Below are 23,783 nucleotides of genomic sequence, written 5' to 3'. Positions count from 1 at the left end.
TTCTTCTAAAAAATATTTTTGCATAAGTATATTACAAAAAGAAAAATATATTCACTTTATTGTGAAAGTATGTATTTTATAAGAGTATTTGTAAATGACACAACACAAAAAATTAATATTCAAAGTTTAAATTTGATTCGTTACAATATATTAATGATAGATTATGATAAATACAAGTCCAAAAATAGAAGATGATAATTTTCACAAATCCACAAAAAAAAATCTCAATTCATGCCTAAAATCAAGCATTTTCTACCATTAAGTCTGAATCCACAAAAAAGGGAAGCACTTACGGTGAATCAATAAAAAAGAAAAAACACAAAAATCGTTAGACTTTTAATCCCACTTTTAACCAACTCTATTGTATTTGTGCAATACATTCTCGGGCAAAGTATTTGATGGAACTCTATATGAGAAGGAAAGTCTACTTGTACAACAAAATTTAGCTTTTAGTCCGCCTTTAATATTATTTAATTATTTTTTAATTAAAACATATTTCTATATTTAGGATACACATTTATAATTAAGATTAATTTAAATTTTAAAAATTAAAATTTTTTTAACTTCCTACCCACTTCATAATTAGTTATTATTTCCTTCTTTTACAATTTTTGTGTCTCTGTAACACAGTTTTCTTCTTTCTTCTATTCTGCTATAATATTCCAATTTGTGTAGACAAAAAAAATTCAAAGTCAGTGCATTTAGAAAAAAATTAATCCCTTACTTACGACTTTCAGTGATGAATGGTCGAATATAATTATATACTCAAACTAAAATATTTTTAATTGTAGTTTCTTTTTCAATTGTAACACATCTAAAATTATTAAGTTATACAAAAAATATTTTTGAAACACATCTAAAATCATAAATCTAAAATTTAAATTTAAACATTAAAAACAATCGTAACACATCTAAAATTATGAAGTTATACAAAAAAATATTTTTGAAACACATCCAAAATCATAAATCTAAAATTTAAACATTAAAAAGCAATTGTAACACATCTAAAATTATAAAGTTATACATAAAATATTTTTAAAACACTTCCAAAATACAGAAATTGTCCATCCAAATCTTAGGTAAGTTTTTGGCGTGGACGAACGGTGATGTTAATGCGGACGAACAGTGACGAGGAAGAGGAAGGCGGCAACGAAGATGAGTGTTGACGATGAGAAATGCGGCGTTGTGAATGAGCATCGAGAAGGAGGAAGGCAGCGTCGAGGATGAGCGCAGAAGAGGAAGGTGGCGCGGATGAACGCCGGCGAAGGATGACTTCTCTGAATTTTCGATACGCCTCTGGATTTTCAATATGGGGCAAACGTCACTTCTCTGCTTCTTTGAGTGTTTTGTATGAGTTTACTTAATAATTAGATGATTTAAGATTTATTTTAGAATTTTAAAATCAAAATTTTGAATTTTGAATCATTTGATTTTTAGATATGTATTTAAATTATAATATATTAATAATTAAATAGAAACAGAAATTTTTTAAATTTTAAATTTCAGTTTTATTTAGTTTGTATTTTGAATGTGTATTTAATTTTAAAAAGACACTAAATTTATTCATAGAGTAAACTACCATTTGTACCCACGAAAGTTGAAAACGCTGACATATCTACCCATAGAAAAAAGAAATTACCATTTCTACCCATAAAAAATTATTTTTACAGGCAAAATTATCCAAACACTAAAAAATTACCTAAAATCCCTAAATTATCCTCATCTTCACCACCACACCACCTCATTCACCCAATCACCTTTCTAACCCTAACCCTCTTCACCCAGCCACCACCCCTCTTTCCCAACCCTAACCCTCTTCACCCAGTCACCACCCCTCTTTCTCTTTCTAATCTCAAATCCCACCACCCAACACATTCCTTTATCTCTCTGTAAAGCTTTTCTTGGACTTCCGGATTCGCAATCAGCTGCGCTATCCCCCATTCCACCGCCGTCGCCGTCGTGTCCGTTCCCCCGTTCAGGAACTTTGAGCAGAGGAAAACCAATTCATCATTTAAAGGATCAGATTTCCTCCCTTCAACCTTCAGATCGAACAGTGTGTCAAGGTATGAGAACGTTGTTGCGATTTCGTCGGAGCCTGGATTCTCTATAGCTCTTCTTCTCTGTTCAATCAACGGTACAATAAAATCCACCTGTTCCTTTCGAACTTGTAACACTCTTTTCCACTGTTTCGAGAAGAAAGGACTCAGGATCAGAAGTTAATCATCGAGTCTTGGATTCAGAGTTATGAGAATGTTCTTCATCACTTGATCTATTTTCTCCACCTTGTGTTCTTCCATGTCAAGGTCAAAACACATTGCAACGAGGATACAGAACGTCGCGAACCTCGCGTCTTAGCGGACGAAGACAACGCCATTGTTGTTCTCTGCTTCAGTTCTGAGGCGGTTGATGAGCTTCTCCATGGCATTGTCCCTCACGGTACGGAACTCCCTCAGCCTGGTGGAGCTCAGCATGTTCTGAACCATGTTCCACCGCAGAGACTTCCAAACAGGTCCGTAAACAGCGGTGTTAACGGTGAACTTGTTAGAGCTGAAGATAGTCCTGGTAGGATATCTCATCAATGTGGGATTGGAGATTAGAAAGAGAAAGAGGGGTGGTGGCTGGGTGAAGAGGGTTAGGGTTAGAAAGGTGATTGGGTGAAGGAGGTGGTGTGGTGGTGAAGATGAGGGTAATTTAGGAATTTTAGGTAATTTTTTAGTGTTTGGATAATTTTGCCTGTAAAACTAATTTTTTATGGGTAGAAATGGTAATTTCTTTTTTCTATGGGTAGATATGTCAGCGTTTTCAACTTTCATGGGTACAAATGGTAGTTTACTCTTATTCATAATTTTTAGACGTGTTTGTTTTAGTTTTTTTTAATTATTGTAATAAAAGACTGATGGCCAGTTTGGCTAAACTTCTTAAATAAGTTCTTTTGAAAAAGGAGCTTAAAATATAAGGACTTTTATTAATAATAACTTTTAAATAAGTTATTTTGAGTTTGGATAGTTATTATAGAAGTCCTTGTTTTAAAGTTGTGCATTAAATAAGAGTGATAAAATAGCTTTTGAAAATAGGAGAAGTCACATTTTTTAACTTCTTCAAAAGCTCTTAAATAACTTTTTGAAAAGTTAAAAGTTTATCTAAAAAATTGTACCAAACACATTAATGTAACTTTTTATAAGTCAAAAGTTGAAAAAAGTAGCTTTTTGGTATTTCCCAAACGGACCCTGAATATTGTACCATTTTTAAAGGATATCTAGTTGAATTGATATGAGAATTCCATTCAATGGAACTCTCAAAAATATTTATGAATGTGTCTCATTTCACTGTCTTATATTTATTTATTGGAAATAAAATATTAAGTTTATTAACAACCTTGTTGTGATAAGAACGAGAGCAACGTGGATGCCCATTCCAATGTAAAACTCATATTTTCAAAGAGAGAATGAATATTAAATGCATGTTGAAAATCAAGACCCATGCATGTATAAATAGGGAGTATGGTACGAGACTTTTTACACAACAATAATAAAACAAATACTCTCTCTTTTCTTTCTTACACTACAAAGCAATATAATAATGTTCTCTTTCTTTCTCTTACTATAAACAAATGCAATTCTCTCTCTTTTTACTCACATAAAGGGGGATCTCAAACAGGATACCTATTCACATATGGTGGTACAGCTATATCATGGAGGTCCACGAAACAGACGATTGCAGCAACCTCCTCTAATCATGCTGAAATACTGGTGATTCATGAAGCTAGTCGCGAGTGTTTTTAGCTGAGGAGTCTGATTCAATATATTCTGTCATCATGTAGACTGATTGATCATAAGATAGCTCCAACTGTCCTGTTTGAAGATAATACAGCATGCATTGCTCAACTTAAGGGTGGATACATCAAAGGTGATAGAACAAAGTATATTTCTCCCAAATTCTTCTTCACTCATGACCTTCAAAATCAAGGGACAATTGATATCCAATAGATCCGTTCAAGTGACAATCTGGCAGATTTATTCACAAAGTCACTCCCAAAATCCTCCTTTGAAAGACTGGTACATGAGATTGGGATGCGCCGATTTTGAGACATTAAATAATGTCAGCAAGAGGGGGAGACTGTACTCTTTTTTCCTTGGTCAAGTTTTTTTTTTCCATTGGGTTTTTCTTGCCAAGGTTTTTAATGAGGCAGTCCCCATCACAAAGGATATTGTACTCTTTTTCCTTCACTAAGGTTTTTCCCACAGGGTTTTTCTTTAGTAAGGTTTTAATGAGGCAATAATCCTAAATGGGCATCCAAGGGGGAGTGTTGTGATAAGAACGAGCAACATGGATGCCCATTCCCATGTAAAATTCATATTTTCAAAGAGAGAATAAATATTAAATGCATGCTGAAAATAAAGACCCCATGCATGTATAAATAGGGGTATGGTACGAGACTTTTTACACAACAATAATAAACAAATACTCTCTCTTTTCTTTCTTACACTCTAAAGCAATATAAAAATATTCTCTTTCTTTCTCTTATTATAAACAAATGCAATTCTCTCTCTTTTTACTTTTAATACTTCTTTCTATCTTTATATATATATATATTTATGCAATTCTCTCTCTCTTTACTTTTTATACTCTTTTCTATCTTTATATATATATACACATTACAATATATAATATTATTATATATATACAAATTATTATTGAGCTAATTATTTTAATGCTAGAGTCTTATATTAATACATCTTTATTTTATATTTAATATATCTTTTATTTATTTTACAATACGTTATCAGCACGAGACTCTGATCAAATTTTTAGGAAGACTCAGGTAACAAATTTTTCATTATGTCGAAACTCTCTCATCTTGAATTCAATGCTCTTGATATATCTGGAAACAATTATTTATCATGGATATTAGATGCTGAAATCCATCTTGATTTAATGGATCTTGGAGATACCATTAAGGCTGAAAATAATGCATCCCAGAAGGATAAAGCTAAAGCCATGATTTTTCTTCGTCGTCATCTTGACGAAGGATTGAAAAATGAATATCTTACATTAAAAAATCCTGCAGATCTTTAGAAAGACCTTGAAGAAAGGTATAATCATCAGAAAATGGTGATACTTCCTCAAGCCCGATATGAATGGACGCATTTGCGTTTACAAGATTTTAAATCTATAAATGAATATAATTCTGCAATGTTTCGAATCACCTCACGAATGAAATTCTGTGGGGAAAAAATAACTGATTATGATATGTTGGAGAAAACTTTCTCAACCTTCCATGCCTCGAATGTGCTCCTGCAGCAGCAGTATCGAGAGAAAGGGTTTAAAAAATATTCTGAGTTAATTTCTTGCCTTCTTGTTGCTGAACGCAACAATGAGTTGTTATTGAAAAATCATGAAGCGCGCCCAGCTGGCGCTGCCCCATTTTTTGAAGTAAATGTGCCAAATTACCCCAGAAGAGGTAAATGGCAAGGTTTTAATAATAAGAAAAATTATGGAAGGAAAAAGAATTGTGTTCAAAAGAGAGGATCTCACCAGAAGTGGGATAAAGAAAGGAATATCGGGCAGAATAAATCAACAGAGGATAAGAGTTTCCGTTGTGGTGGAAAGGGCCATTGGTCACGTACCTGTCGTACCTCAAGGCACCTAGTCGATCTTTACCAGGCATCTTTGAAAAAGGACGACAAAGGAAAGGAAACAAATTTTGTTTCAAATGATGCTGAGAACTCCACCACTCATTATGATGTATCTGATTTCTTTGAGGATCCTGAAGGAAATATTGGTCATTTGATCAATGATGGAATAGTTTAATATGTGGGACTGTGAAATATATATGTAAATAAATAATGTAAAGAACTTATTGTTAAGTTTTATTTTCTATATATTTAAATTTCAAATGTGTCAAACTTTAAAATAAAATTTTAGTATATGACATTATTTTATGTACAGTGTTTTTTAGAAAAATAATTCTGATCAAGTATTCAATTTAACTGTGCATACTACTCATTTTATTATTATTTGTTTTTGAAGAGAATGGCAAGGATATGTAATGAAGATGTATGCCTTGCGGATAGTGCAAGTTCGCACACTATTCTCAAAAGTGATATATATTTTACCCATCTTGTGCCAAAAGAAGAATATGTTAATACTATTATTGGCTCAGGCAATGTGATAGAAGGCTCCGGAAGAGCTATAATTTTGTTTCCTGGAGGAACAAAATTTATAATAAATAATGCACTGTTGTCTACCAAGTCTCGAAGAAACTTGTTGAGCTTTAAAGATATTCGCCGAAATGGATATCATATTGAGACTATGAATGAGGAAAATCATGAGTATTTATGTATCACAACTCATGATTCAAATAAGAAATTTATATTAGAAAAATTACCCTCACTTTCATCTGGGTTGTATTATACCAAGATTAGTGCAATTGAATCACATGCCACTGTAAACCAAAAGTTTATTAGCCCAAATGAATTCATAACTTGGCACGACCGATTGGGTCATCCGGGAACAACCATGATGAGGAGAATTATTGAAAACTCTCATGGACATTGACTAAAGAACCAGAAGATTCTTAAAACTAGTGAATTTTGTTGTGCTGCATGTTCTCAAGGGAAGTTAATTCTAAGGCCATCATCAGTAAAAATTGGATTTGAGTCCCCTAAATTCCTAGAAAGGATTCAAGGTGATATATGTGGACCTATTCATCCACCATGTGGATCTTTTAGATATTTTATGGTCCTAATAGACGCATCTTCGAGATGGTCACATGTGTGCTTATTATCTTCTCGCAACCTGGCATTTGCGAGATTACTGGCTCAAATTATTCGATTAAAAGCACAATTTCCAAAAAATCCAATCAAAGCAATTCGTCTTGATAATGCTGGTGAATTTACTTCCCAAGCTTTTGATGGTTATTGTATGGCTAATGGAATAAGTGTTGAACATCCAGTAGCTTATGTTCACACGCAAAATGGGTTAGCAGAATCACTTATTAAGTGCCTCCAATTAATTGCTAGACCCTTGCTTATGAGAACAAATCTCCCAACCTCGGTTTGGGGCATGCTATTTTACATGCCGCAGCACTTATTCGTTTGAGGCCAACGAGTTATCATCAATTCTCTCCTATGCAATTAGCTTTTGGCCAGCAGCCAAATGTTTCCCATTTAAGAATATTTGGGTGTACGATATATGTTCCCATTGCACCACCTAATCGCACCAAAATGGGACCCCAAAAAAATTGGGAATATATGTTGGATATGATTCTCCCTCTATAGTGAGGTATCTTGAGATACAAACTGGAGATGTATTTAAAGCCCAGTTTGCGGATTGTCATTTTGATGAATCAAAATTTCCATCATTAGGGGGAGAGAATAAGCTTCCTGAAAAGGAGCTTAACTGGAATGCATCATCATTGATGCATTTAGATCCTCGATCAGGGCAATGTGAACTGGAAGTTCAAAAGATTATACATTTGCAAAGAATAGCAAATGATTTGCCTGATGCATTTTCCGATACAAAGAGGATAACTAAATCTTATATACCAGCGAAAAATGCCCCAATTCGAATTGATGTCCCAGTAGGACAAGTAGCCACTGAAGCAAATTCACGCCAGAAGCGTGGCAGACCTGTCGGTTTCAAAGACAAAAAATCCTCGAAAGAGAAAAGAGGTAAATAATATTCCTGTTGAAAAAGACATAGTAGAGACACCTGCAGTTGTCCAAAATTCTGATATAACGCCAGAAGACGTTCAGGTACCTGAAAATTGTGAAAATGACAAGATCTCGATAAATTATGTCTTTACAGGAGAGAAATGGGACCGAAATAAGACAATTGTCAATGAAATATTTGCATATAATGTGGCATTAGATATCATGCATGAAAGTAAGGATCTTGAGCCAAGATCAGTCGAAGAATGTCGACAAAGGAATGATTGGCCAAAATGGAAAGAAGCCATGAAGGCTGAATTAGACTCACTTGCAAAACGTGAAGTCTTTGGACATGTAGTCCGTACACCTGAAGATGTAAAACCTGTTGGATATAAGTGGGTATTTGTGAGAAAACGAAATGAGAAAAATGAAGTTGTACGTTATAAAGCCCGACTTGTGGCACAAGGTTTTTCACAAAGGCCCGGTATAGATTATGAAGAAACGTATTCCCCTGTAGTGGATGCGATAACATTGCGCTATTTGGTCAGTTTATCTGCATATCATAAACTGCATATGCATTTAATGGATGTGGTAACAGCCTACTTATACGGCTCATTAGATCGGGATATCTATATGAAAGTTCCTGAAGGACTAAAGATATCTAAACCATCTAGTGAATATTCGCAAGGGTTATACTCAGTCAAATTGCAAAGATCTTTATATGGTCTGAAACAATCTTGACGAATGTGGTATAATCGTCTTACTGAGTATTTGGCCAAAAACGGATTCAAGAATGATGATATCTGTCCGTGTGTTTTCATAAAGAAATCTGCATCTGGATTCATTATAATTGCTGTGTACGTTGATGATTTAAATATCATTGGGACTCCTGAAGAGATTCCAACAATTATAAAAACTCTAAAAGAAGAGTTTGAGATGAAAGATCTTGGAAAGACTAAGTTTTGTCTCGGCCTGCAGATCGAGCATATAAAAGGTGGGATCTTTATTCATCAAACAACATACACAGAAAAGATCTTGAAAATATTTTATATGGATAAGTCACATCCATTAAGTATCCCAATGATAGTAAGATCTTTGGATGTGAAAAAGGATCAATTCCGTCCTAAAGAAGAAAATGAAGATATCCTTGGTCCTGAAGTACCATATCTTAGTGCCATTGGAGCACTAATGTATCTTGCTAATAATACGCGACCTGACATATCATTCGCGGTGAATTTACTAGCAAGGTATAGTTCCTCTCCAACCAGAAGACATTGGAGTGGAATCAAACAATTTTTTTGATATCTTCATGGAACGGTTGATATGGGATTGTTTTATCCCTATGGATCCAAGTCACAACTAGTTGGCTATGCAGATGCCAGATACCTGTCTGATCCACATAAAGGGAGATCTCAAACAGGATACCTATTCACATATGGTGGTACAGTTATATCATGGAGATCCACAAAACAGACGATAACAGCAACCTCCTCTAATCATGCTGAAATACTGGCGATTCATGAAGTTAGTCGCGAGTGTTTTTGGCTGAGGAGTCTGATTCAATATATTCTGTCATCATGTGGACTGATTGATCATAAGATAGCTCCAACTGTCCTGTTTGAAGATAATACAGCATGCATTGCTCAACTTAAGGGTGGATACATCAAAGGTGATAGAACAAAGCATATTTCTCCCAAATTCTTCTTCACTCATGACCTTCAAAATCAAGGGACAATTGATGTCCAACAGATCTGTTCAAGTAACAATCTGGCAGATCTATTCACAAAGTCACTCCTAAAATCCTCCTTTGAAAGACTGGTACATGAGATTGGGATGTGCCGATTTCGAGACATTAAATAATGTCAGCAAGAGGGGGAGACTGTACTCTTTTTTCCTTGGTCAAGTTTTTTTTCCCATTGGATTTTTCTTGACAAGGTTTTTAATAAGGCAGTCCCCATCACAAAGAATATTGTACTCTTTTTCCGTCATTAAGATTTTTCCCACAGGGTTTTCCTGTAGTAAGGTTTTAATGAGGTAATAATCCTAAATGGGCATCCAAGGGGGAGTGTTGTGATAAGAACGAGCAACGTGAATGCCCATTCCAATGTAAAACTCATATTTTCAAAGAGAGAATGAATATTAAATGCATGTTGAAAATCAAGACCCCATGCATGTATAAATAGGGGGTATGGTATGAGACTTTTTACACAACAATAGTAAAACAAATACTCTCCCTTTTTTTTCTTACACTACAAAGCAATATAATAATGTTCTCTTTCTTTCTCTTACTATAAACAAATGCAATTCTCTCTCTTTTTACTTTTAATACTTCTTTCTATCTTTATATATATACACATTACAACATATAATATTATTATATATATACAAATCATTATTGAACTAATTATTTTAATGTTATAATCTTATATTAATACATCTTTATTTTATATTTAATATATCTTTTATTTATTTTACAACAAACCTCATACATAATAGTGCATTTTTCCAAAGAAGCACACTTGTGAGTTGTTTCAGCTTTTCCAACTTACGAGGAATTGAAGCATTGAGTTTACTCAACTTAAAACAGAACTTGAGTTCCGGTTGTATGAACTAAACAGAAACATCAATGTCATGAGGTTGTCAAGTTGTGGCGATTGATAAAGTTTAGAAATGTGGAAGGGATGGAGTCAGAAAAGTTCAATTAATTTGCTGAAGGGATTTCTAGCTGGAGCTCCTCCGCCATGATTTTGCTGCTAACCGCACCCCCGGATGAAACGCCGTTGTCCGATGGAAGGCAAATGACATGTTTATTTTTCTTCTTTTCTTCACTATTTCCTAATGTATCTTACTCTGTTAAGTTGAGAAATTTTGTGTCTATTTTTGTTACCTTTAAGCAAATCTAATCCAAAGACATTTAAAATTTTCAATTTTTTGTCAATAATTTTTTTTTTCTTTTTCCTTCTCTAGATCTATCATGATGTTTTTCTCACTATTGTTCATACCAAGATCTGAATTTCTTGTGGCCTGTGGAGTGGAATTCGTTGCTGCAGATTTGATTTGTGGGGATTGATTAGGGAAAATTAGGCGCTAAATCCAGCATTCGTTCATCTTCCAAGCTTTCTCTATGAAGGTGGAAGCTGAGCCTTTATTTATTTATTTATTTTGGACAGAGTCGAACGGGTCGAGATGCAATCCAAACTGACCCAAACACAAGAACTTGAACCAGAAATGTCTAATCTAGCCATAGGCACTTAGCTCTTCCATGGCTGCCATCGAAGGTCAAAAAAGGATCTCAAGTGCCAGCGCCGCCCCAGGTGCCTCACTGCCCTCTGTAATTGCTCGCAAACCCGAGACTTCTACTGGCAGGAACGGCACTGCATCCTACCTCAGCTGTGCACAAATTGATGTCTCCATCTTCGATGATGGAAAGCCAATGCAACTCAGTCACTATGAGGACCTGCAACTCTTCTGCTTCCTGGTATCAGTGACTACCTCAGCCACTTGCCAAGGTAGCTAGGAGACTAAAGATGAAGAATCTGCTCAACCTTTAATTTTGAATCTTGTTAGCTGATATGAGCAATGACTCTTGAGTTTTCAATTTTTCATCAATCTTGCACCCCTATGAATCTTACGTCTGGTTGGGGTGGCTTGGGTTTTCCGAGCTCATATTCATGACCAGAACCAAAAAAAAAACGGAGGCCAATTTGTGAATATAAAAAATAGAGATGGGTCAATTTTGAATTATTTTGACAATTCCATCTAATGGAGCTCTTCTTTAAAGCTCCATTGAATAGTTTGCCTACATTCTGCACATCAACTGCCACCCTCTATGTTAATGCACCTCCTTTCTGCAAAAGGTCTAAAAGTCAAAAGAGACTAATGTCACGTGTTGCAAAACTGTGTTGATAGTCTTGACACATACTATTGTCTTAACCCAGTTGCGCTGGTTCTTCTTGCTTTGAATCTGACCTACCACTCATCTTCATCATTCCGCCAAGTCGCTCCTCCTCTCCCCCAACCCATTTCGTGGCTGGATCGAAACCGGTTGTGGAGCATGGATCCCTGTCGTAGCCGCGCTGAAGAGGCTGATTCTGGTCCGCCACTATCCTCACCTTCAAAACGATCTGCTTGTTCGGTCATTCTCCACCGCAGAACCACATGCTCGCCCTTTGCCATCATCGCTGCTAGTCGGAGCTCGGAGCGGTTGGTTGCGTCGACGATCTGATGGGTTTCGCTTGCTTGTTGCATTGAGTTACCATTTTCTGCGATGCTTGGAGAGTTTCCAGCCTGTTGGTTGAGACGATACCCACTGTTATCGCTCCCGATATTAGATAAGTTCCCATCTGTTCTCAGTCTCACGCTGTGTTGGTTGATTTGTTGCCTCCTTTGCTGCCAGAATGCCTCCCTTTGCAGGATTGTTCTAATGTCATGTGGTTGGCTATAGCAGCAAGTCTGATTCTAAAGGAAGGCACGCACATTAGCTGTTAGACCATTTCATAAATGAGTCCTCCAGGTAACTCTTCTTCTTTCGCAATTGTTCATATTAGTGATGCTGTTGCTGCTTGAGTATGTTGTCTGCTCTGTTTGATTGGCTGTTTAAAGTCCTATTCCAAACACTTTGCGTTCATTATTGTATACCTAACATCGGCTTCTTTTCTACACTTTTAAATAATGCCTGATTTCTCAATTTCCATATTTCCTACATGAGAAACCTTGATCTGCTCTTCGTGGTATCTTTTTTATCTCATCCCTGCTCATTTATAAAGTTTGGATTCATATATATATATATATATAAATCAATATATCTACCTACAGTTTTCAGGGGTGGACTAAAATCCCGACCAAAATCTCCACCTACCACATCAACAAACAACAAAAATCTCTGTTGCCATTTGCAAATCCTTATATCTCCCTTTGTAAGGTGTGCTGGAATAAGATGAGGGTGCTATGGTCAACCTCCATGGGCTTTCAAAAAGCCGAACCATGTTAGTGAGCTTCAGTTAATCAAATATTAATAGTTTTTCAATTTAGTGCCGATCACATTTGTCTCAGCCTACTTTGATCTTCCATTCGTTAACTTGAAAGGTAACTGACGGTAGTTTTTAACAAATTGAATGTGGGATTCATGATAGAATTCTGATTTTTGTTCATAATCTCCCTTAGGATATTTGAATCTGCTTTGTTGGGGCCATGGAGAGATGAACTACGAAGATTGTTGATTGGGTGCTCTTTGATGAATCATTGAGGTCGAGCAGAGGCAAATGATTCGTAATCAAAACTGAAACAGAAAAAGGAAAACCCATGGACAGTATTCAGTAGGTGATTAAAAAAAGATTCAATTTTGGTCTTTGGGTACTTTTATTTAGCTTATTTTTATTTTCTTTTTTAGTTTGGTATGATGCCAGCCTTCTGGGTTTTCATGTAGTAGCCTTGGAACTTTCATTATTGTTAATCAACTTAACTTTCCGTGAGATTGAAGGTGTCCAAATGTTTCAAGATTTTTCTTTCTTTCCTCACCTATTGCTATGTATTTAAGTAATTTAAAAAGGGAATTGTGGTTTTGTGTTTGGTAGTAGGAGATACCTCAATTGCTGGATCTGCTCTTCTTACTATAAAGCGGTGTTCTGATCATAGATCTTTGTGCCAGGCTTGTGATTCGGGGGTAGTGGATTGATCTCTCTCTCTCTCTCTCTGTCTCTCTCTCTCTCTCTCTTTCACACACACACACACAAAATTAGTATTCATAGTTTTGGGATTAAAGAGGTATATTTTTGTTAGAATATGTTTCTGCACTATGATATTATTTTAGGTAATATATGTTTAATAATTTTTCCTTCTTCTAAAAAATATTTTCGACAGTAAAATTTTATCCGAAAAATCTGTTTGCAATCTATTATTTTTTAGTAGTGAACTAGTGTTTTAATGTGTATATAATAAACGATAATGATTAATATATAATTATTCAATCATGTTATAAATATACTAAAAATTAGTCTCTAATTAACCATTTTATATACAAATACATATTTCGTATTTTATAAAACGTTTTTTTTATATTGCTGTAAACAAAGTTGATTATTCTAGTAACTGAATTATTTAGTTCTTTATTTTTTAATATTCAAAATTTAAAATTTTATTTTGTTTAAAGATGATTAACCCAATAAAATTAAAATAGAGGTTACAAATTAAATTGAATTAATTTAAATTATATTTTAAATTATAATAGTTTAGAAAAAGAAATTTTGTTATTGGGAGAGTGAGTGAGTGAGTTAGTTTCTATGAGTGATTAGTTAGTTACTGTGACTTAGTTAATTCTATTAGTGTTTGGAGGAATGGCAGTGGTCACTTAGTTAATTCTGTGTCCTCGTGTGTATAAATCGATATAGTTACACTAATAGTAATTTACTTGTACAATTTGGATATAACAAAATTCATGTTCTTTTTGGCTGTATATTCTGATAATGGTAATCAAGATCTCTAATATGATGTCAGTCTGAAATTATATTTTTTTAACAGTTTTGTAAACACTCTTGAATAGTTAGAGACAATATATAATTAAGCAATCAAATAAGATGTGAGCATTATAATGTGAATCTAAAATAATTAAGCACAAATTTACTATTAATAAAAAAAATCAAAATAAAAGATTTTTTTTGCAACTAACAAACAGTAGAACACAATTCAAACTAACAAACAGTAGAACTCAATTCAAATTATCCAATAAGTACAAATTATCCAATGAGTAAATATTCTGCACCTCTACATTATCTCCAATAATAATATTTTTAAGTGGGATAAGAGTAGGAACATGGTGAATCATTTGAAACTTGCCATGAACCTCGACATCATGCCAAGGAGTCCCAAAAATCCAAAATTCTTGATTTTCATGGTAGGCAATGCAACTAGGTAATTGAGATGTGGTTATGGAATACTCAAAAATGGGAGTCCAAGATTCTCCAACTCCATATCTTTCCATCATCCACATTGATACAAGCAACTCATTAAAATACATGAAGCAAAAAGAACCCCTGAAATCTGCCATGGCTTCTCTACCTTGACCCGTGGGCGTGTTAGAGAAGAATTGAAACTGCTCGGTGTCAAAATTGAAAGTCCATATTGAGGCATTTCTATCAACATCTCTACCAATCCAATGAAGTGCCCCATTAAAATAATAAGGATGTTCGGACACATATCTCAAATGCTTGGGATAATCTACCTCAATATTTATCCATGTTGACGTTCCAACTGTGTGCATTTGAACAACTATTCGATGATCATGTTTAAAGATATGGATTCTCATTATCTTGTATTGGTTTGTTTTTGGATGAAAACCAAAACGCCAAGATATTTGCTGGCAGGGTGTCAAGATTGGTGGGTGTTTTGGAAGTCTTATGAACTCACCTGTTATTGGGTTACAAACAAATGAAATGTCTCTATCTATTGACCATCTCATGTGAAAAAGACCATTACAAGAATTCACGTTAACATAAACTCTTTCACTCTGGAATGATTTGGGAATAGGGAGAGGAATCTCAAATTTAGGATGAAGTTTTGTGCTGCTACTATTATTAGGTTCCAGGACCTCAAACAAACTGAGACAGAATGGATTGTTTCTCCATTCAATTCGATCATATTCAACAAGGTGAAAGATTCTTGAATGGCAGTGTCGGATCATGGTAGCAGGAGGTGTATAAGTAAAGAGTAACTTGGCAAAGTTTGGATCAGAAATCAATGTATTCCAATATTTGCAAACACATCTACAAATGAGAACAGATTTCATAGGAAGTCTAACAAAGATGTCGGTAATTATATCGACTGGAAGACTGGCAAAATAAGAATTTCGTATTTGGGATTTCCTGGCAATCAAGTACAAAATAATTCAGAAAAAGAGAAAGAAGAAATTTACGATATTGTTTTGTGTTACTTCATGGAGAAACAAAATATAGCTTACCTCACCCAGCATGCAAAAAAGCATTGGAAGAGAGATTTGATCATTTTTTTCATCACTCTCACGTGGCAATGATTGTTGGGAGAAGGCAGGCACCTGAATGAGAAAATCAGTTACGAATTATGAATATAATTTGTAAAGAAACTTTTAAATAAACTTTTAAAAAACGATAAACAATAGCATCGGCTTATTGATCAAATAAGAACAAGATCGGATCAACTTTAGATCAAGGATATATATACAAAAGCCAAATACCAAAATAAAAAGAATGAAATAAATCAAAATAAAAATAAGATAAAATTAGATAGAAAGAAATCACTTTACTTCAAATGGTATAATATCTTCTCATACTCGTCATTTAATTTTATTTGTGCATTTTATACTTTGTCACAAATGCTACAATAGTTTCATAAGTAGTATTTATAAATTTTACATTAGGTCGAGAAAAAATTTAATCATAAACCTATAAATATAAAATTCAATCCTTTAACTAAATTAAAATTAAATTAAATTAAATATCATAACAAGTAAAAAATATAAACAAACCTAAACTAAAATTAAATACTATAACAAGTAAAAATAATATAAACTAACCCGAGGCTCACCAAAACAGGTTAAATAGAGTTGCTTGGATTTTCAAGGAAGTACCAGTTATGCCAAGACGTGGTGCAATGGGTAGTTGTAATTTGGATAAAGGAATGTAAGCTAACAAAGAAAATTGAGGGTTACTGAAGCTAAAGAATAGGGAATATGCGCGTAGATGGGTGTAAAATAATAAAAAAAGTTGTTAAGAAATATGTATTGATTTGTTGCAATTGGTTTTTTGTTTATGGATAAATTATTATCCTTGTTTAAAAATATTCAAAATGCTAGTAAAGATATTGATAATAAAAATAAAATTTATCTTATATTTTTATATTTAAAAAATCAAATTTTTATATTTCGTGGTATCTTTTTTATCTCATCCTTGGTCATTTATGAAGTTTGGATTCATATATATATATATAGGTCAGAGAGAGATTAGAAATTTTGTAACATCATAGATAGATAGCAATTTCAGTAACAGAGTTAGGATTCATATATTTAACTTGTAATATTTATCGCCCATGAGGAATTTGGGCCCAACAACGGGGTTATTAATTATGGTTAACAACCTAATCAATATATCTACCTACAGTTTTCAGGGGTGGACTAAAATCCCTACCAAAATCTCCACCTACCACATCAACAAACAACAAAAATCTCTGTTGCCATTTGCCAATCCTTATATCTCCCTTTGTAAGGTGTGCTTGAATAAGATGAGGGTGCTATGGTCAACCTCCATGGGCTTTCAAAAAGCCGAACCATGTTAGTGAGCTTCAGTTAATCAAATATTAATAGTTTTTCAATTTAGTGCCCATCACATTTGTCTCAGCCTACTTTGATCTTCCATTCGTTAACTTGAAAGGTAACTGACGGTAGTTTTTAACAAATTGAATGTGGGATTCATGATAGATTTTTCTACTTATGTCTTTTGTTGATTCCTACTATCAAGTGTCTAACTCCCCATCTCCTTTAGGATATTTGAATCAGCTTTGTTGGGGCCATGGAGAGATGAACTACGAAGATTGTTGATTGGGTTCTCTTTGATGAATCATTGAGGTTGAGCGGAGGCAAATGAATCGTAATCAAAACCGAAACAAGAAAAGGAAAACCCATGGACAGTATTCAGTAGGTGATTAAAAAAAGATTCAATTTTGGTCTTTGGGTACTTTTGTTTAGCTTATTTTTATTTTCTTTTTTAGTTTGGTATGATGCCAGCCTTCAGGGTTTTCATGTAGTAGCCTTTCAGGGTTTTCATGTACTGCCTTGGAGCTTTCATGATTGTTAATCAACTTAACTTTCCGTGAGATTGAAGGTTCCAAATGTTTCAAGATTTTTCTTTCTTTCCTCACCTATTGCTATGTATTTAAGTAATTTAAAAAGAGAATTGTGGTTGTGTTTGGTAGTAGGAGAAACCTCAATTGCTGGATCTGCTCTTCTTACTATAAAACTGGTGTTCTGATCATAGTAGTAGGCTTTCATCAGTGATTTGAAATTAGGAGCATCTTGTCAAATATTATTAGCAATATTTCTAATGACTAATAATAAATAATCTACTGTGCATATCATGCTTTGATTGATTTAAGAAAGATTGAGCTTATCCCTGCAACTGTGGCATAACACATGATGATTCAGGCCAACCTAATCTCCCCTTTATTTACATATTAACAACCATTGTCCCAATTAGATTACTAGGTTCTCCTAGTATTGGTATAGTTTTTCCTCCAAAAGAGGGACAAGTAAAGGGGAGCCGGCATTTAAATGATAATAAAGTGATAAAAATTATAAATAAAACAATAATTAATATCTCATTTTATAATTTTACCAATTTTTTATAATTAGAATAAATATACTAGGAAGAAAGAAGAAAAAAGACATAGAAAAGAAAACTGTTCATTCATGGTCATCTTACTATTCACAAAATACAATTCATTCGTTTTGAGGAGTAATTGGCATAAGAATACAACTTATCAGAAATGAAATTGCAAAACTATAAATGACAGAACTAAATAAAAACCAAATACATGTAACACACTTTCCTATTGTTGTTCTAAAAGAGTAATCCCCATAACCAACTGTTGTTATGGAAATCACAGAAAAGTAAAAACTATCTAACCAACTCATTCCCTCTGAACGATGAACTATGAATGCTCCGATGCCAAAGACAAACGGGCCAGCAAGAAGTGCTAAGAAAAATTTTAAACAATAAACTATTTTATGGTTAACTACCAAACAATCTAACATGCCTCCTTCTAATTTTTTAACTAAGCACTTTTCTAATTTTCTAAGAAGGCATTTCAGGTAGCCTTCAAGAATAGCGGAAACCACAGGACAGAAAAGAGCTAAAATCATAGTAAGAACTTTACCAGCTTCAGAAATAGGGGTAATATCCCCGTAACCTATTGTGCTTAGAGTAACTACTATGAAATAGACGGCATCCACAATTACCACAAACTTCTTTATACAATTACACTTATTAGATTTATCCCTAAACTTCCCGAACTTGTAAACTAAACCCCCAAACGAAAAACAAATTAAAAGCCATACCAAAGGTAACACAGTACATTTCTTTTTAGGAGATAAGGGTGGGTCACTGTTATCATCTTCCTGAAATTAAATAGAGTAAACAATAATTAGTAATTAAATAATAATTTTTTATAGAATTACCCTTATTAGAATTATCATGAAACTTCCCGATCATGTAAACTAAAACCCCAAACAAAAAACAAAATAAAAGACCTAGTAAAGGTAACAAAGTAGTTAATTTCTTTTTTACCCTAGTAGAAGGAGGGGTAGAAGGAGGGTTAGGAGATAAGCGTGGGTCACTGGTATCATGTCCCTGAAATCAAATAGAGTTAACAATAATTAGTAATTAAATAATAATTTTTTATAACAAATAAATTAGAAATATGTAATTAGTAATGTTAAAAAGAGTCATATCTTAATTATATCTAAAAAATATTTTAACTATGTGTTTATTAATCTTTTATTTTGAACCATTAATTTTTAAGGATAAAATATATTTTTTGTCTCTAATATTTACAATCTTTTAAAAAAAATACTCAAAACCTAAAATTTTATTCAATTTTATATCTAGCATTTTTGATTCATTCAATTTTGCCTCTAATATTTTCGATTTGTGTCAAAACTATCATTAAAAATTTTTAATTTTATCCTTAACAGTTTACGTCAAGATAACATCTAGGTAATTTTGACACAAATTAAAAACGTTAAGGATAAAATTGAAAACATTAGAATTTTCAAAGAACATGACTTAGAAAAGCAAAAACAAAGTAAAACTAAAATTGAAAATAAAAACCTAATATTCCTTAGTATTTAAAAAGGGAAAAAACCTAATATTCCTTAGAACATAGTTATTAAAATTATACCGGATCGACCAGTTCGATTAAAAAATCGGTGAATCAAATTCTAAATTAATTAGGTCTAACATTCTTAAAGTGTTAACAGAACATGATATCATTTCTTATCATTTGGTAAATTTATATTTATCTATACTATAATATTTATGAAATTATAATATATTACAAAAGATTAACACACCTCTAGAGAAGTTGAGATATTGGTCTGGGGAAAGCGATTTATCTCGGGAAATAAATAAGATAAGGGAAATAAATAAGATAAATCAACTACTCGATGCTGAAATCAAATGAAACAAAAAATATAATAATTTTAGTTCTTATTCATATTTTTGGTACTTCCAAATAAATATAACCAAACTAATTAACTTAAAATACAGGAAAGCAATAACAAATTAAAATTAACTTAAAATATTTTTTCATTACTAATAGGGTAAAATTATAAAACTAAGTTAATTAATTAAGACAAATAATTTACAATTCTACACAAATTTAAAAGTGCAGTATAAAATAATAAATACAAAAATGACAAGCATATCTCATTTAAATTAATTTTCAACCACAACCAATAATAATATCCTAAATTACTAATTTAAAATAAGTTAATATACAAAATAATTAACAAACAGATTAATAAAACCAAATTAACAAACTAACTAAAGCAATTATTAAACAATGAAACAAATAAGCAATGAAGCAGGCAGATCAGTGATTCAGACATTCAGTATTTCAGTATTTCAGGCTTTCAGTAAATCATAAATGAATGTACCAAGAGACAAGAGTCCAAGGAGGTAGGCTTTCAGTATTTCAAAATTTTAGTATTGCTTTATTCAATTGCTTCACTGGGCTGAACTGCTAAATCTAAGAGGGGAGGAGGCAGAACACATCAGCGGTGCGGCGCCCAAACCCAGCGCAGCAGGATTGCAAGACGAAGGCGAAAGGCTGAAGACTGAAGAGCAGGGACCGAGGGACGGATCGCAGAAGAAGAAGACAGAACTAGAAGAGCTGAAGTTCCTGAAGAGGAACGCAAAAGAGGAACGCAGAAGAAGAAAGCAGGACCAGAGCGAGTACCAGATAACCAGTGAGGCGGTGAAACGCTGAAGAAGAAGGTAGAACCAGATACCGAAGGCACGGCAGAACCACTCAGGCACACAACCAGTGACGCGGAAGAAGAAGGCAGATTCAGAAGCTGAGCCATGCAGATGAAGAAGGCAATGCAAGGAGATTTATATACAGTCACGGAGCCATGCGAAAGAAACGCTGAACGGGGGACAGTGGCACAACACCATCAGCGGCAGTGAGCCAGTGACACCGGCGGAGACGCGGAGTAGTGGCACTGGCGGCAGTAGCTCTGGAGGGCAGAGGCTGGAGCAGGGGAAGAAAATTGGAAAAGGGGGAGAAAGAAAAGGGTTAGGGATTTGGAGGGGTGGGGTCAAAATTAATTAAGTAGTGGGAGCAAATAAGGTATAACACTAAAAATTATTCAGTACTCAGTGGGGGCAAGAATAGCATTATGCTGAATCTATATATATATAGCTGAGGGGGCTCATAACAGTAGTAAGGTTATGTGTTACTCTTAGCTTGGATGTAAGTTGAATGTGATAAATGAGTATAAATTTTTTATGGCAATTATTTGTAATATTTTTCAATTGATACTTTATTTATTTTTTGTTATTGTTGTCATTATTACTTATTAGTACTACTACTATTGTTAATTATTAAATTTTTCTATCCATTTGGATAGTTGAATGATGAATTTAAGCGTTTCTTGTCAAAGAATGTTATCAGATGCAGAATAGGTTGTTCATTTTTCTTATTGTTTCCTAAAAAAATAATATAAAGATATAATATATAATTTGACTAACTTATATAAATCAAATCACTTTTATATTTTGAACTTAGATTAATTAAATACACTTCATAATAGTTATCTCATGAGGCAGATTTCAACTGAAGAGGTATTAACAACAGATTTTTTATTGTTAAAGTACTCCTCCTATATGTATGTTTTAGAAGAAAAAAAAAACTCACTTGCATATTTAATATGAAAAAAGTTTGCAGGGTGGTCTAAGTTCTAAAAGTCCTATGTGTATTTTGCGACTGTAGTTAGAAGAATCAACAAATCAGGAACTAAATCAGAACTAAATAAGAGGATTCCAGTGTTCAAACTTCCCACCAAGATCCTTGTTTTGTATTTCTTGGATAAGCATCCGAATAAATAAAATAAAAGTAATGCTTCTAATTAACATACACGCAATATAAATGATGAAGTTTATTGTTTTTATGGTCATGAAAATATGAAAAATGATTGTTTATACAAATTCCTATGATACTTAACGGGTTGAGATACAGGCTGACCCTGTAACCTCCAGAGCCCAAGTTAGTTTACTCAGCCCTATATCCTGGGCTTCTGGCCCGCATTATTACCAAAAACAGTACTAAACAAAATATTTTGTATTATTTTTTCTATGAACACCTGAAAGAGAGAAAAGGAAGGTACCGAACATTATGAAAGCAAGACATTAAACTCACAATCAATTCAATAGATGCAAAGTTAACATTCACGGTAAAAGCTCAAAATAAAGCCAAACTCTCTTCCATAGGTAATAACTAATTTCTTATGGGTTAAACCAACCACTTTTCCTTTTCCATGTGAGAGAGAGAGAGGAGTGTATCTCACAATGATGTGAGAAGAGATGAGTTTTACGCTGGTATGGTTTAAACAATTCGGACCCTTCGATTTGTTTTATTTTTTAAACCAACAATCAGAAATTGGATGGTTCGATTTGTGATTTTGAAAATAAAAAAAATTTTAATGTTAAAATCGAACCGTCCGATAAATATTTTAAAAAATAAAAAAATACAAAACAAAATTTAAAAAAATTATTATCGAATGAACTCGTGTGCATGAAGTAATATATAAATGACTCGTTAAAAGATTAAAAAAAAAACTCCTTAAATAATTGGTTTGTAAAATGAGAAGTTTATAGTTATAATAAAAAAACTAATTCATTAATGAAAGATTAAAAATGTAAATTGTTAACTACTAAAAAACTTGAATAAGCACATACGTACTCAATATCATTTCTAAATTCGGCAAATTAAGAAAAAAAAGACATATTAAATACATATCATAATCATGCAATGAAAAGTGAAGTGCGTAATATAAATTGCATTCGTATTGCAAATGAAAAAGTGATACCAATACATGAAGAATAAAAAAATCAATATATATATATATTACATGCTTTACAAAAATATATTATTTGTCTAAAGTCTTGTTACTTAGTAGATCCAACAAAATGAAATTCTCTTTCATGACTCAGTTTTCCTTTCCATGTAAATATTATACTATAAAAAAATATTAAGCAATATTAAATGTAATATTGTAATTAATAAATTGATTTTAGCTAAACGTGTAATACATATCATAGAAATGTTGATGGGATAGAATTAGCTCGTCTCTCTTCTGCGGATCTTTTTCACCCTACATTCGGTTCTACTTATAGTTTATCTATAGTTTCATAAACACACCAAAATTAAACTAAAATAGTGCATTATTATTTGAAAACTATAACACTACAGGCCTATATTCAAACTATAGAATATGATGATTAAATAAATTGCACTATAGGCCTATAAAACATAGCCAGCAAACAATTTTGTGCCAATATTACAAATAACATTCTCTCAAAACAATTGCAAATTCAATTCAATTCTAAAAAGTTGCTACTATTCCATAAAACAGTAACATACATACACTGAGATAGATGATTTTTGTCCATCATCTCAATTAATCAAATCTATCATAAGACACATCCATATCCACAAAATGTGTATAGATCAATATTATCAATATCAGCCGTAAGCCACTGCTTATACTTTTGTAGTAACTAAATCCAGCAACCCCTTTAACAACAAAAAGAATATAAACAAGTAGCTTTGTATTGTCACCATATTTTCTACTTTACTTCATCTTCATAAGTAAATCCACCCGTAATCTGAAAAAAGGTTAGCAGCCAAAATGCAGCAATACTTGGACCTTTTACGTTGTGTGGTATGTGCTGGGAATTGAAAACAACTAGTATTTTTATCCATAATAATATTACGGAAATATAAATTTTTTAAAATTAAGGTTGACTTTGTTCAGCATAAATTATGCAGGATATAAAAAAATTTATAAAATTAAATTACTTTTACAAAAAAAGTTATACATTGACAAAA

At 33.1% G+C, this 23,783-nt stretch overlaps 4 long non-coding RNA genes and 1 pseudogene across 11 annotated transcripts; 3 read left to right on the top strand and 2 right to left on the bottom strand.

Annotated features, from left to right (window-relative positions):
- LOC110263127 lies at nucleotides 1,814-2,681 on the bottom strand (annotated as a pseudogene).
- Nucleotides 10,136-13,363, top strand: LOC107645580. Of its 8 annotated transcripts, none has more exons than XR_002348240.1 (6): nucleotides 10,136-10,457; nucleotides 10,620-12,165; nucleotides 12,468-12,737; nucleotides 12,816-12,967; nucleotides 13,042-13,131; nucleotides 13,226-13,347. It is a non-coding gene; the product is annotated as an uncharacterized LOC107645580 (long non-coding RNA). The 8 variants fall into 8 exon arrangements; XR_002348239.1 differs by having other exon boundaries at nucleotides 12,816-12,971; XR_001621517.2 differs by lacking the exon at nucleotides 13,042-13,131 and having other exon boundaries at nucleotides 12,816-12,971; nucleotides 13,300-13,363.
- Nucleotides 13,151-16,901, bottom strand: LOC110263129. The gene is made up of 2 exons (XR_002348243.1): nucleotides 16,776-16,901; nucleotides 13,151-13,343 (listed from the first exon to the last, which is right to left on the bottom strand). It is a non-coding gene; the product is annotated as an uncharacterized LOC110263129 (long non-coding RNA).
- LOC110263128 lies at nucleotides 16,788-17,381 on the top strand. Its single transcript, XR_002348242.1, has 2 exons — nucleotides 16,788-17,047; nucleotides 17,159-17,381. It is a non-coding gene; the product is annotated as an uncharacterized LOC110263128 (long non-coding RNA).
- Nucleotides 17,448-17,773, top strand: LOC110263130. The gene is made up of 2 exons (XR_002348244.1): nucleotides 17,448-17,497; nucleotides 17,589-17,773. It is a non-coding gene; the product is annotated as an uncharacterized LOC110263130 (long non-coding RNA).

This window comes from Arachis ipaensis, chromosome B06 (assembly GCF_000816755.2).
Source record: "Arachis ipaensis cultivar K30076 chromosome B06, Araip1.1, whole genome shotgun sequence".
Taxonomy (NCBI): Eukaryota; Viridiplantae; Streptophyta; class Magnoliopsida; order Fabales; family Fabaceae; genus Arachis; species Arachis ipaensis.
Note: the sequence above shows the minus strand (reverse complement) of the source record. Positions and strands in the feature narration are given on the sequence as shown.